The sequence below is a fragment of the Coturnix japonica genome, chromosome 9 (genome assembly GCF_054131305.1).
Source record: "Coturnix japonica strain WE chromosome 9, WE-NBRP24, whole genome shotgun sequence".
NCBI lineage: Eukaryota > Metazoa > Chordata > Aves > Galliformes > Phasianidae > Coturnix > Coturnix japonica.
Window position 1 is genome coordinate 11,373,267 of NC_140671.1, and position 12,631 is coordinate 11,385,897.

A 12,631-nucleotide genomic window follows, 5' to 3' on the forward strand; every position below is an offset into this window, starting at 1 on the left:
GCAGCTGTGCTGGGAAAAGGGCACGAGCTTCCTGCCTCTGCACGTCCTGCTCACCCCACTGCTGCTCAGCACAGCCAGCAGCCCCTGCCCGGCTCCGTGCCCCAGAGCATCGCGTGACATGGACATGCTGCCTCCTGCTTCCCAAAACGTGTGCATCTGAGAGGGAGAGAAATCGCATGGCAGGGCTTGAGATTTCAGACTTATCCATTCATGAATAATAATCAGGCTCAGTAATTCACAGTAAATGGGTATCCAAATTGGCTAATAAGGGAGGCTTTCACCCCAAACTGGAGCTGGGAAGAGAGGCAGAGAGAATATCAACAAACGTTGGCTGAGGCATATGTGCACGATGTGACCTGAATTGGAGAAATATGCAAAGCGATGAGAGCGGGAGCACGGCTCTGCCAGGGGGTCCATGGGGCAGAGGGGCAGCAGCAGCACCCTGCACCCTGCCTGGGGCCGGCTCTTTCCCAGCACACATCCCACCAGAGCCTTGCAGGGCTGCAGGTTGGGGTTGGATAGCAGACCTATGGGACGGGTCAGTGCCTGAGGCTGCTTCCACTCACTGCACTCGGGCTGTCCTGAGGGCTGCAGGACCTGGCAGCAGACATAGAAGCTTTGCCTTCCTGCTGGAGGGAGAGGCTGCTGTGGAGCCTGCAGGTGTGCAAGGAGCAGCTCGCTCACAAGCATCTGGGTGCATGCAGGATGCAAGAGGAGTAAAGGGCGAAAACCGACTCCTCCTGCGTGGAGCTGGGCACTGGGACGTGGAGTGGGCATGCCCTTCCCAAACTGCACACTCAGGTACTGGCAGTGCTGCAGGAGGAAGGCAGAACTGTGGCTTAGTTAGGATGCAGCCCTCAGATCTGCGCTCTCCCTCTGATGGCTGAGTGTGATTGACACTTACAAATTACCCAGCCAAAAGTGTCGAGTCTTTGACCCCTGAGTAACATCTTTGGCAAGCCTGAGATTTGCCAGCATTTTGTCATCTAATTACTACAAATCCCTTGAAAATTCTCTGGCTGGTGAATTTTTAATGCGGGACAATCTCAATGTGACGCATGGCCCAGATGGGCACACGCACACACACACACACACACACACACACACACACACACTCCTGCCATTCCCCCTAACCTGCCCACTCTCATCCTTTCCCTTCCTACTCTATCACCTCCCTGCAGGGCCCAGGGCTGCTCCCCAGCTCCTCCAGCCCCACCACCTCCTGCAAACTGTGCGGCAATGACGGGTGGCTGCTTCATGGCATTGCCTTTATTCTCTTTTCCTAGGGTTGATGGATGGAGAACCAATGGATTCTCAGTGGACACGCACCTGTTGTGTACCCACAGCCGTCTGCCCATCCCCAGAGTGTGCTGCCACCCCAAGACCCCCCTGTATCCACAGCAGCAGGGCAGGAGCACAGAGCTCAGACTTCAGCATTGATGTGGGAGTCCTCTCTGGCCCCAAGGACTCTGGTAGATGTGCTCTTCGTGTCTGAAGTACACGATTATTTGTGTACCATTAAAAGCCATGCATATATTTTTAATAATAGCTTTCAAAAATCTCAAGGTTTTCTTGGATGTATTTCTGTATTTGTGGGGTTATTCTGTCCTGATGGGGGGATAAGGGTGATAAGGGACTGGGGCTGGGGCCATGATGTGTTCAGCTCTTCCTGTGTCCCTTCTGTCCCCACTTGCAGGCAGCTGCCTCCCGCCCCTGCCTGGCTTTCAAAGGGAAAGAGGCTTTGCTTTGCAGCCGGGCTACCACGTTACATATGTACGCAGCTGATAAAGTATTTTCACTTCACCCCTTTCCCCTCTGGGAATCGCTGTCTTACGGCAAAACTGTTTTGTCTGACAAGGGCTGAACAGATTACACGTGTTGGCTGCAAACACGGGCCCTTTTTTTTTTTTTTCCTTTTTGAGAACTGCATACCTTAAAAAAAAACAATGATCCTTGCAGCACCTCAATGCCTGGGGTGCCATGCACACTGCCTGTGCCCAGTGCAAGGTGCTGCCCTGCACCTACAGCCATGTCTCTCCAGGTCTGTGTCTACTGTTTGTCTCACATGGTCCCATCAGAGCCCCAAGCCACTGAGGTGGCCTTGATGCTATTCAGTGCCGGCATCAGCAAGGCAGGACTTGTGGCTGCAGTGTAGGGTAGGATGTCTCAGGACCCCTCATCTCCACTGACAGCAGGGGGATGGTGCTCACATGAGCAAAGCATAAATGTTTCTCAGCAATTACTTAGGAACAACCATGTACATGTCAGAATTACCCCATTGCAGCAGTGCAACCCATCAGGTCCCAAGCAGCTCTGTGCATGGCCAGTGGTCCCCAGCTCAGGGACCCCCAAGGGAAGCACATCCAGCTCTGCTCTGTGATCACATTCACTATTTTGTTTCCCATTTTACAGTACTGCACTTGAGATCCCACTGAAGCAACAGGTCAAGGCCCTGGGAATGCTTTGTTTCCCCTGAGTCATTTGTGGACATAATGTGTGTGACACTGGCTGGAACCCACCGTGAGGAGTGCAGGGAGCCCAGGCTGTACAGCAAAGCACTGTGTTCTAGGGGCACCAGGCCCCTACTCCATGCCTCAGTTTCTTTTGCTCTTTGCCTCATTTTCCTCTCCAAGTCCGCTTGGAGGGGGCTCTGCACACAGACACATGAGATCCTTGTGGCTGCAGCCCCCTACAAAGAAGAGTGTTCATGGAAAATATTGAACCTGGGGGTTGTGGTGATAATGCCTGAAAAGGAAGCAAGGGAAGAGGATAAGTGACGACCGTGTGCTCCCCCTGGGGAGTGTTCTGCTGTAATTCCGATCTTAAAAATTCAGATGAGAGGAAATGGGAATGAACCAGCACAGCATCTTCGAGATGAGTCAGGACTCGGATGGAAGCAGTAGCTGAGGAGGGCGACTGGGGCCCACTATGAGCCCCTCCTGATCACTGCCCAAGTGCCCTTGTGCCCTGCTGGTCCTGCCCTGTACACCATGAAGGCCATTGGGCTAGGTGTGATGGGGCTGAGCAGCTCTTCTCCCCATCCACACACCAAAAGGGAGAGAGAAAAAACGGGAGGGTAAGGACATGTCAAATCAATCATATTTAAACAAAAGTCTCTTCAGCCCAAGGGCCCTTTTAAAAGCTGCTTATTTAATTAAAAGTCCCATTTTCCATATTTATGGCCCTTATTCAGTTAAATATTAACCGCCTGGGCCAGGGCTGGTTAATTCTTTGGGAAGAGGCAGCATTGGAGTTCATTAGGAGTTTGTCAGGTGGCCGGCACACTCAGCAGATGGAGAGTGGATGGATGAATAGGGGGACAAACAGATGTACGTATGGGTGGGTATATGGGTAGATGAATGGACGGACGGACGGACGGATGGATGGATGGATGGATGGATGGATGGATGGATGGATGGGTGGATGAATGGATGGGTGGATGGGTGGGTAGATGGATGGAGAGATGGATGGGTGGATGGGTGGATGGATGGATGGATGGATGGATGGATGGATGGATGGATGGATGGATGGATAGATGAGTGGACAGATAGGTGGGTGAATGAATGAAAGGATGAATGGACAGGTTGATGCGCTACAGCACATGAGTACATAAGAACAGCACCATCACCAGGGCCATCCTTGGTCATCTTCCCAGCTGCCATTCTTAAGGTGGGATACAAAGAAATAGGATAGGGGATGGCGGTGGGAGTTGTGGCTGTTTGTCCAAATCCTCTTGAGCTGAGCAGGAGGGCAGAGGAGGTTTGGATGTGTGTGAATAGGGTGGAGGTGGAAGAGGTTGGGGTGTGGGGACCCTAGGGAGCAGAGCAGGGGAGATGGCCATATCTTTGGCTATTCAGCCAAGGTGACAGTGCAGCCACATGTCCTACACTGAGTCTATCCCAGGGTGATGTGATAGAGGTGATAGAAGCCACCATCCTTCTTCCTGGAAATGTTCAAGAGGGTTTTTAAAGGGTCATAATGGTGAAATGAAGGAGTCAGTAATTGGCCTTGGAGACCTGCAGGCCGAGAGATCAGTGCAGGTGCAGATGGAACTCACTGCATGCCAGCGTGGGGAAGGGATGAATGCAAAGAGTTGGAAGTGCCTGCAAGCAGCGTGGCAGCACAGGGAACCTGAATCTTATGTGGGATCCTCTTAAGGAGAGGATCTGGGCTTCTGGGCTCAATTAGGTGCACCAAGGAGCAGCAACATGTCCCAGCTGTGACAACAGCACCATTGCTCTTCTTGCATTAAATGCGCATGTCCTTTCTAGTAAGTGTTCTCCCTGCTTTTGGTGGCTGTTTTGCTCTCAGATCAGTGTTTGGTTCATCTTAGTTGTGACCTTAATGAGAGCTGTCTGCTGCTTTGCTGATACTCAGCTCCTTTGACCTACATCCATGTAGACTGTGGAGGAGACTAGGGGCTCCTCCTTGACTCTCTAGTGTGTAGATAGATAGTGATTAAACACCTTTTAGAAGACAGTCGCAAAGTCAGAGGAATGAACAGGGCTCCATATCCTGGCTGGAAGCTGCACTGGTGGGAGAACATGGCACAGAATGGCCAACCCGTGGGGTGCAGCAGGTGCCTGAAGTGGAGCAAAGCCTTGGGAAGGCGGCTGGGAGCAGAACCCACTTGGGCTGTCACGGCACCTTGGCGCAACCCCTTGGTGCTCAGCACATCCCCCTGCCACTCTCTGCCTGTGTTTTAGGGAACACACATCCCCGCACAGCCCTGGGTACCACCGTGCCAATGTGGTGATGCAGCGGGGCAGCTACGGGAGCATCTCCCCTTCTTACAGGGACGCGGTGCTTGCAGGATGGACAGGGGAAGGAGGTGTTCTCAAGGGACGGTGGGCAAGGAGGGGGAAGGCTGGTGCAAGCCGCAGGGACAGCGGCAGGAGAGAGAGAGCCACCGGGTTATCAGAGAAGTGTGAAGACAATAATGCAATCTGACATTTCTGAAATGAGACCCCCCGGTTGCCCTGGCAACGGCTCACGTGGGAACAGTTCCCGGGAGACGGCTCCGAGATGTACCATAAATGATGTTTGATTAGAATTTAAATCATTTAGGCGGAGAGAAGATAGGCCTTTTGTCAGCGAGGGACCCGCGGGGGTCAGGTTACCTCCCCCCCCCCTCCACCCCCTCCCCAGCCACAAGGCCGGTTGAGCCCAGCGTATGCGTGCTGCAGGGAGGAGGAGGAGGAGGAGAGGAGGAGAAGGAGAAGGATGCCTTCGTGCCCTGGGAACCGGGCCGGCACGGGGGCTTGACAGCTGTTGGCAGCAGTGCTGACCCCGATAGGCAGTGGGTTAAACCCAACATGAGTTCTAGGGGTCTGCTCCCTGCGCCCCTGGCTGGGGGAGTGGTGCCAAAAGCAAAGCAAAAGCTCTGCATGGAGTTTCTTCCTGCAAAATTAATCAATGTCTCCTTCGTGCCATGGTTTGGGTTCAGGGAGCCTGCAGGGCTTGCTTCTCAACTTCCAGAAAATGCCATCTGATCATGAAATTAGAGCTAAACTAATAAGTCTCCACAAATATTAATCTAATGAATTTAGTTTCTCTCTGTTTGTGGACTAGCAATGAGGGAATTACAATGTTCTCACATGTTGTAATTGAATGCATTCAAAAAACCTTTCTTGACTGCTTCAACCATATGGATTTGGTCAGGAATATTAGGGCTCTGAGTTTTCTTTCCTGGTTGTGATCACTCTCATTCAGTGTAAACTGAATGACAGTCACCTTTCAATGAGTGCTAAGAATTAACCAAGGGGAGCTCTGAGTCCTGAATGCAAGCCACAAGTTCTGATGGTGGCTTTGCATCTCTAGAAAACCTCTGCTCTCCCATGGTTTGCCTACAGACCGGAGCCCTCATAAGCACATGGGGATGGACCAGGGCTAGGGAGAACCTGTGCAACTGGAGTCTCTTTGCCCTGAAACCAAGTACAGCTTCTGCAGATGAAGTGAGGTTTGGTAGGTGGAAAGCATGCAAGGTGTGGGTTTGTTCAGCTCATGGATCCCATAGAGCATCTCTGAGGCAGCTATGGATGCAGGGGATGATGTGGTGGATGGTGTGGATGTGGCGGATACAGAGGATGCAGGGGATGCCATGGAGGCAGGGGATGCTGTTGGGTCTCCAGGAACCCAGCTGTGGTGCCGATGTTGACATGCTGATAATTGGCACGTGCTGCAAGTGCAAATCCCATACAGGACCAGGCTCGCCACCAGCAGGCACTGCCCAGGCAAAGTACACCCTGGCTCCCTGCACACCAGGTCGGGGTGCTGGTTGCTGAGGCTACCAGCAGCAGAGAGCCCCATGTTTGGTGGGGCTGCACTGTGCCAGTCTGAGCATGCCAGAGGAAGGGGCTTGGGAATGTGTTACTTTTTAAATTAGCACTGCATTGATTTGGTTTGAGAAGCTGTAGTGTAGGAGCTTCACTACATGCCGGTGCTGAGACGTGGGGGATGCAGGCACATACCTGGAGACTGGTCCAGTGTTCTGTGATGGGGGAAGAAGGATGCTCAAGCTTTGCAGTGCTCAGTGCTCACCTGTCCTCCCTTGGCAGCCACTTACAGCTTGCCCTGCTGCTCCATGGGACGAAGGGAATCAGAGCATTTTAATCATTCCATCTCCAAGGGGAAAATAATGGTGCTGGCAGCTGAAGGAGCCAGCAGCTTCTTTTTCACATAGAGCTCTTGACTTTAGCAGAGGGAGCTGCTGTCTCTGGTGCTGGGATGAAAACAGGACCTGTGGTGACAGCTGCCAGCGGCTGTGGCAGGGTCACACAGCAGCTCTGCAGGGTTGGGATGCTGCAGGTCCTGCTCACCGCCATGGCAGTGGCTGTCCCCAGGCCTCCCCCTTTCAGGCTGAGAGGCACCAAAGACCACACACTGGGCAGGAGGGACCACTGTCCCCTTTGTTCTGCTCCTGATAGCGGTGGAGGAGCAGTGGATGTAGCAGGGAGCAATGGGGGAATGCTGCCAGATGGGCTTGAGGAGCTCTTCTGCTCTGGTGCCTCTCCCTTTCTCCTCCAACACCCATTTTTTTGCATGGCACTGTGTTTAACCCCAGCAGCGACACCAACCCACCCTCTGAGACCTCACATCTTTGTTTTTTGCTTTCCCTGTCTCTGTCTGTTGCATTTCCTTGTGTTAACAGAGCAATTAGGTCTGAACCTCACCAGACAGGGACAGCAGGGACAGCCAGTGTGACATTTGGGGATACTGCCAGGCTTGTACAGATCCCCAGGCCTTGTGCTGGTGGCATATGGTTGGGACCAAGCACTGATGTCCTCAGAGGGATCTGGTCTATAAACAACCTGGAAGCCAAGGAGCACAATGTGGGCCCTGACCTCGCTCCCTGCCTGCACCATGGGGATGGACAGAGACCATGGGGGTGACATGGGGGCTGTGGCTGCACAGCCTTTCCTTCCAGCTCCCTGTGCCTCCTCCTGTCATCCCTCACTTGTTGTGTCCCTGTTCCCTGCTGCACGAACCACTTGAGTGGCTCTTGTCTGTTTATTTTCTCTAATGGCATCAGGCTACAAGTGTCTGAATGCTTAAAATGAACACCATCAGGCTTTCTTTCTTGCATTCACTCAGGAAGGGGGAACCTTTGCTCTGTTCAGGTTCCTAGGGAAGGTATCAGCCTTTCTTCGGTCCCTCTGAGCCCAACAATCCAACTTCTGCCAAATTCAAAGGATGTGGAATGAGCTGGTTACAGAGCTTGTGGAACCCAAGAGACCATCTTCGGTGGTGTGCGGGGCTGATAGAAACCCCAGCATGAGGTCCTACAAAGATACACAATGCTACCAACCCACAGCCTTGTGCTGCCTGCTGCTGCTCCATTTCCCCACTTTTACCCCGAAATCATGATGGACTTCCCAGCCATGAGACCTGAATGCATGCACAATGCAGAGAGTGCTGGAGCCGGAACAGGCAGGGGAGGGGGGAAGCCATCAGGTGAAGTGTTTCAGCTCCACTTGGGCAGTGGGGGACAGCAGGCAGCAGTGGGATGACAGTGTGGGGTGCTGGGATGGCCATGGGGGGCAATGGGTTGGCAGTGGGTTGGTAGTGGGGGTCAGAAGGATGGCAGTGGTGTGCAGTGGAATGGCAGTGGAAGTGAGAAGAAGAGGGGTAGCAGTGGGGGTCCGCGAGGTGGCAGTGGTAGCAATGGGATGGCGGTGGGTTTGCAGTGGGGGGCAGTAGGAGACAATGCAGGTGTCGGTGGGATGGCGGTGAGGGGCAGTGGAATGTCAGCAGGGGACAGTGGGATGTCAGTGAAGTGGAAATAGGATGTCAGTGGGAGGCAGTGGGGGGCAGTGGGAAGCAGTGGGGTAGGGCAGCCCCACACCCCAGGGCGCATGCGGTTGCCCTGCACCTCTCCTCCCTCTGTCCCTCACAGCTGCTTTCTCCTTCTGCTCCTGCTCCCTTCTCACTCCCTCCACTCTGCCTCAGAGACACACATAACTCTCCCATGAAATATATACAGTGTAAATATATAAAAAGCCAGCGTTTGCCTGCTGCTTATGTATTCATGAAATAGTAAATAAATTTTATGGGATAATGTGAAGACTGCCAGGGAGCAGGAGGATAAAAACTAACCCCTAATGAGCCTCCGTGTCAGTTTGGCACACTCGGGATCGATCTGCCGCTTCCATTTAGCACCCACGTGCAGGGGTGGAGGTGGTGCTTCCTCGGTACAGCCCTGCACATCACTGGGCACAGGGTGAAGGGTGTGACAGGGTGATAGTCTGGGAGTTGGGGGGCTGCGCTGGGGGGAGCACACAGGTCTGCATGGGAGAGATGAAGGCAAGACTGCATGGAAGGGATGGAGATTTGCATAGGAAGGATGCAGGGAGGCATGTGGACTTGTACAACAAGAATACAGGGAGAAAAGCAGGGAGGGATTCAACCTGACACAGGAGAAATGCAGGTTTCTATGGAAGGGATGCTAGAAAACCTGAAGGTCTGCATATGAGGGAGAGAAGGAGAAATGTTGGTTTGCAGAGGAGAGATGCAGGAAGGGATGTGGGAAAGGATTCAGGTTTGTATGGGAAGGTGTAGGTTTGTATGGGAGGGATAGAAGGAGGGATATGGGGAGATGCAGGTTTACAAAGGAGTGTTGCGGGTTTGCATGTGGAGGGCAGTGCAGAATTTCAGGGGGATCAACAGGATGTTTTCCTTTGCAGGCAGGCCAGGGTTGGGGCTGGAAGGGTAGTGGGGACAGCCCGGTGACAGCCAAACACCATCTTTCATGCCAGGGCTCCCATCCTGCTGCTTTGGGTGAGGTAGGCACCAGGGATCCTACCCCAGCACTGAGATATTCCCTAGTCCTGCAGCTTGCTGCCATCTCTGCTCCTACCCTGCAGTGTGCCCAGTGCTCCCGCCCCAAGACATTGTGTTTTCCCCATCTGCTCTCAGTCTTCCCAGGCTGCAGCTCAAATCCATCCTTGATTGTCCTGAATAAAGCCAGGAAGCTGCTCTTCCCCTCCTCCCCTCCAGCTGGTGATGTGTTTGGAGGCATTAACCTCTCTGTTTGGGTAATTTTCGGCAACATTTGCATCCACATGGCAAAGACAGCAGGGTGCGGGTCCCACAGACAGGCAGCACTGGGAGTGATGATGGTGGGAATCCCGTGCTGGTTGGGTGGGTGTTCTGTCCAGAAAAAACACTGGTTTGAGTCAAGCAAAATGCCAGTCTCATTCATCAGCATTTGGGAGAGACAGCGATGTTTGGAGGGGTGGCAATGGGGGATGTCGGAACATTTTGCCTCCACCATCATCTGCCACGAAAAGAGGAGATAACACATGTGGGACACAGCATCTGTGACAGAGGTAAAATAATGTGGCTCTTGCACTGGGTGCTTCCACTCCGGGAGGGCCCCTGCATTCCCTCAACCTCCAGTGCTGTGCCCGGGGCCACAGCTTCCAACCCCTTCCTCCCCCCTTATATCCTTTTTTATGGAGGGAATGAGATGGAGAAGTAAAAATTATTAACCCCGGGGTCAGCACCGGCTGCCTCATTCCTCTCTAGCTTCAAGCACTTTCTCCCTCATCTGTTTCACAGACAGCGATGTTCGGCTCAACACATTTGCATATACTTATTGCATTTTTTCTTTCTTTCTTTTTTTTTTTTTTTTTCCTTTTTTTCTTTTTAGTCTTTATCTATTTATTTATTTTTAAAGAGACAGCGCCATCCTTGGATTCACTTTTTCCCCCTCCTGTGAGCCGTCCCTGGCTGCTGGCTCTGATATGGGTGTTTGTGCTCTCAGCAGCGCCACTGGCAGAGAGTGTTGCTGTGTCCTCCTTCTCTGCATCTCTCTGCTGCTTTTTTGCCTTTCCATGGGATGCCCCACTGCCATAGCCAAGCCCTTGTAGGTGCAAACCCAACCAATGCTGTCAGCAAACCCATGCTGTCATTCAGGCATGCCAGCAGCATATGCTTTGTCTTCAGGGACTGACCATGGCAAAGGCTTTCTCCTCCCATCTGCCCTGAGAAGCTCTAAAAAAATCATAAAAATATAAAAAATGGAGCACGTTCTATCTGACACTCAGCATCTCCCAAAATCACTTGCAGATATTCATAATAGTCCAGCAGCTATTAGAGGTGCAAGAAGAAGGAAAGGGAAGGAAATGAACACTGGGCAAGAGGAGAAAATTCATGGCCCTGCTGATACGCCATGATAAATAATTATGAGTTATTAATTTTAAATTACATCTTTAATGCGTTGCATGATTTTAATTCCCACCACGGTATTAATATAGGGGCTACGGGTTTGATTAATTTGTAGCAGAATGGAATGGTGTCGGTTCCTGGGGCTGCTGGCACACACGGGGTGCAGCCGTGGGCTGCAGGTGGGAAGCACCCAAAGCCGGGGGGGATGTGGGGGCAGCTGGTGCCTGGGGTGAGAAGCAGCCAGGAGTGTGTGCGAGCACAAGAGTGCTGGCAGTGGGATGTTTGGGGGCTCTGTTGTTTTGGGGGGGCGGATACTGTGAGACACTGCACTGTGGTGCTGGGCACCACTCCTGTATCCCACCGGGCATGCTCGTGCAACAAGGGCTGTGCTACAGAGTGGAGGAAGAGGAAGCATTCTCATGTTCCCATCGCCTTCACTGCACTATTCAACGTCCTTATTAACAAACTCTGACCTCCCCTCGTTGCATTGCCCCAAAGCCACTTGCCACACCCCATGCTGGGCTCTGTGGGACCAGGGGGTGAGCATCTGTGCCCCCCCACAATGAGGCCAGGAAGCTGCTCTAAGTTTGCTTTCTGAGTAAACTTCCCTAAGTGTGACAATCGCTTTAGCTTCCCAGCGAGGATTTACCGGGCTTCTGTTATCTCTTTGAAAGTCGGGAGTTCTCCAAATGGGCATGAGAGAGCAGCCAGAGAGGTCAGAGCCGGTTAGGCTGCACAGCCGTTCAAAGCCCCCTTCCAAGCGGCGTTAAAGACGGGATTAAGTCTAAGAGGGTTATGAAGGGAGGAGTAAAACAGCCTTGTCCTGCACAGAGCACAGAGATAAGGCTCTGTTCTGGAGGTGTGAACTCCCATATGTGCGAGCCCAGGCACTCGGGGGGCTGCAGCGGGATAATTCCAGAGGCGGCGGATCAAGCTGCAGCCAGAGCGGGCTCCTCGCGGGGTGGTGCTGCCCCTCAGATGGGATTCTTAATCTGGGGAGCGGTGGCACAAGCAGCCCTGATTTTCCACTTGCTGAGGATGTGTTGGGTCCCTGCCCTTTGGCTGAGGCTGCATTTGGAGACCCATGTCCTTTATCAGGTGCTGGAAACAAAGCCAGCCTGGCCACTGTTGTCCCCAACCTTTTACATCCCCAACCCGTCCCCTACCCCTTGTGTCCATAATCACTTGTGCTATCAAGCTCCTGGTGTCTCCAACTTCTTGTGTCACAAATCTCATGTCACCAACTTCACGTACCCCCAATTCCTTGTGTTCCCAACTCCTTGTGTTCCCAGCCTCTTCTAATCTAACCCCTTGTGTCTCCAACCACTTGTGTCACCAATCTCTTTTGTCCCAACCTCAAGTGCCCTAAGCTGTTGTGTCCCCAATTTCTTGTGTCACCAACCTGTTGTGTCCCCAACCCTTTGTGTCTCCAGTCTCCTGTTTCTTCTCTTGCCATCTCCTGCAGGCGCTGGAACACTGCTTGGATCAGCAATCACTGCACTGTCATCACCTTCCTGGGCTAGATTGCATGGTACACACTCTGCCAGTATCATGGGAGGGATGGGGATGGATGGAGATGGATGCTGCTGTTGCCCCCACAGTCTTGCAGTACCAAAGGGCTTGTGCTTTTCCTTTCTTGGCTGCGTCCCCAGGCTGCTCTGCAAGGATCCAAGTTCCAGTGTGATGTCTGCATGTTCAGAGGCTGTTAAATTAAACAGTTCAGGGAATTAGCTGCATGCCGCGAGCTGCAGCAAACATGCTCACAGCCAGAGACAGCTGATTTTGCTCCTTGCCAAAAAAAAAAAAAAAAAAAAAAAAAAAAAAAAGAAAAAAAAAGCACCAAGAAGAGCAAAAAAGGTAAGAAAATCCCCTCCTGCTGCATGGGGCCTTTTCTTTCTCCTCTCTTTCTTCCAGAATTATTTTTGCAGGGCTCCTGTGGATGCTCTCCGCATCCCCTCCTTAG

General features: G+C 52.5%; 1 protein-coding gene across 4 annotated transcripts in view; it reads left to right on the forward strand.

The window, feature by feature from the left end:
- Positions 1-1,565, forward strand: part of RBM19 (RNA binding motif protein 19) — a 45,637-nt gene extending 44,072 nt beyond the window's left edge. For all 4 annotated transcript variants that reach the window (XR_014931990.1, XR_014931991.1, XM_015878371.3 and 1 more), the window contains one exon: positions 1,287-1,565. The gene's annotated coding sequence lies outside the window, so the exon portion shown is untranslated. The remainder of the gene's footprint in view (positions 1-1,286) is intronic.
- The last annotated feature ends 11,066 nt before the right edge of the window (positions 1,566-12,631 follow it).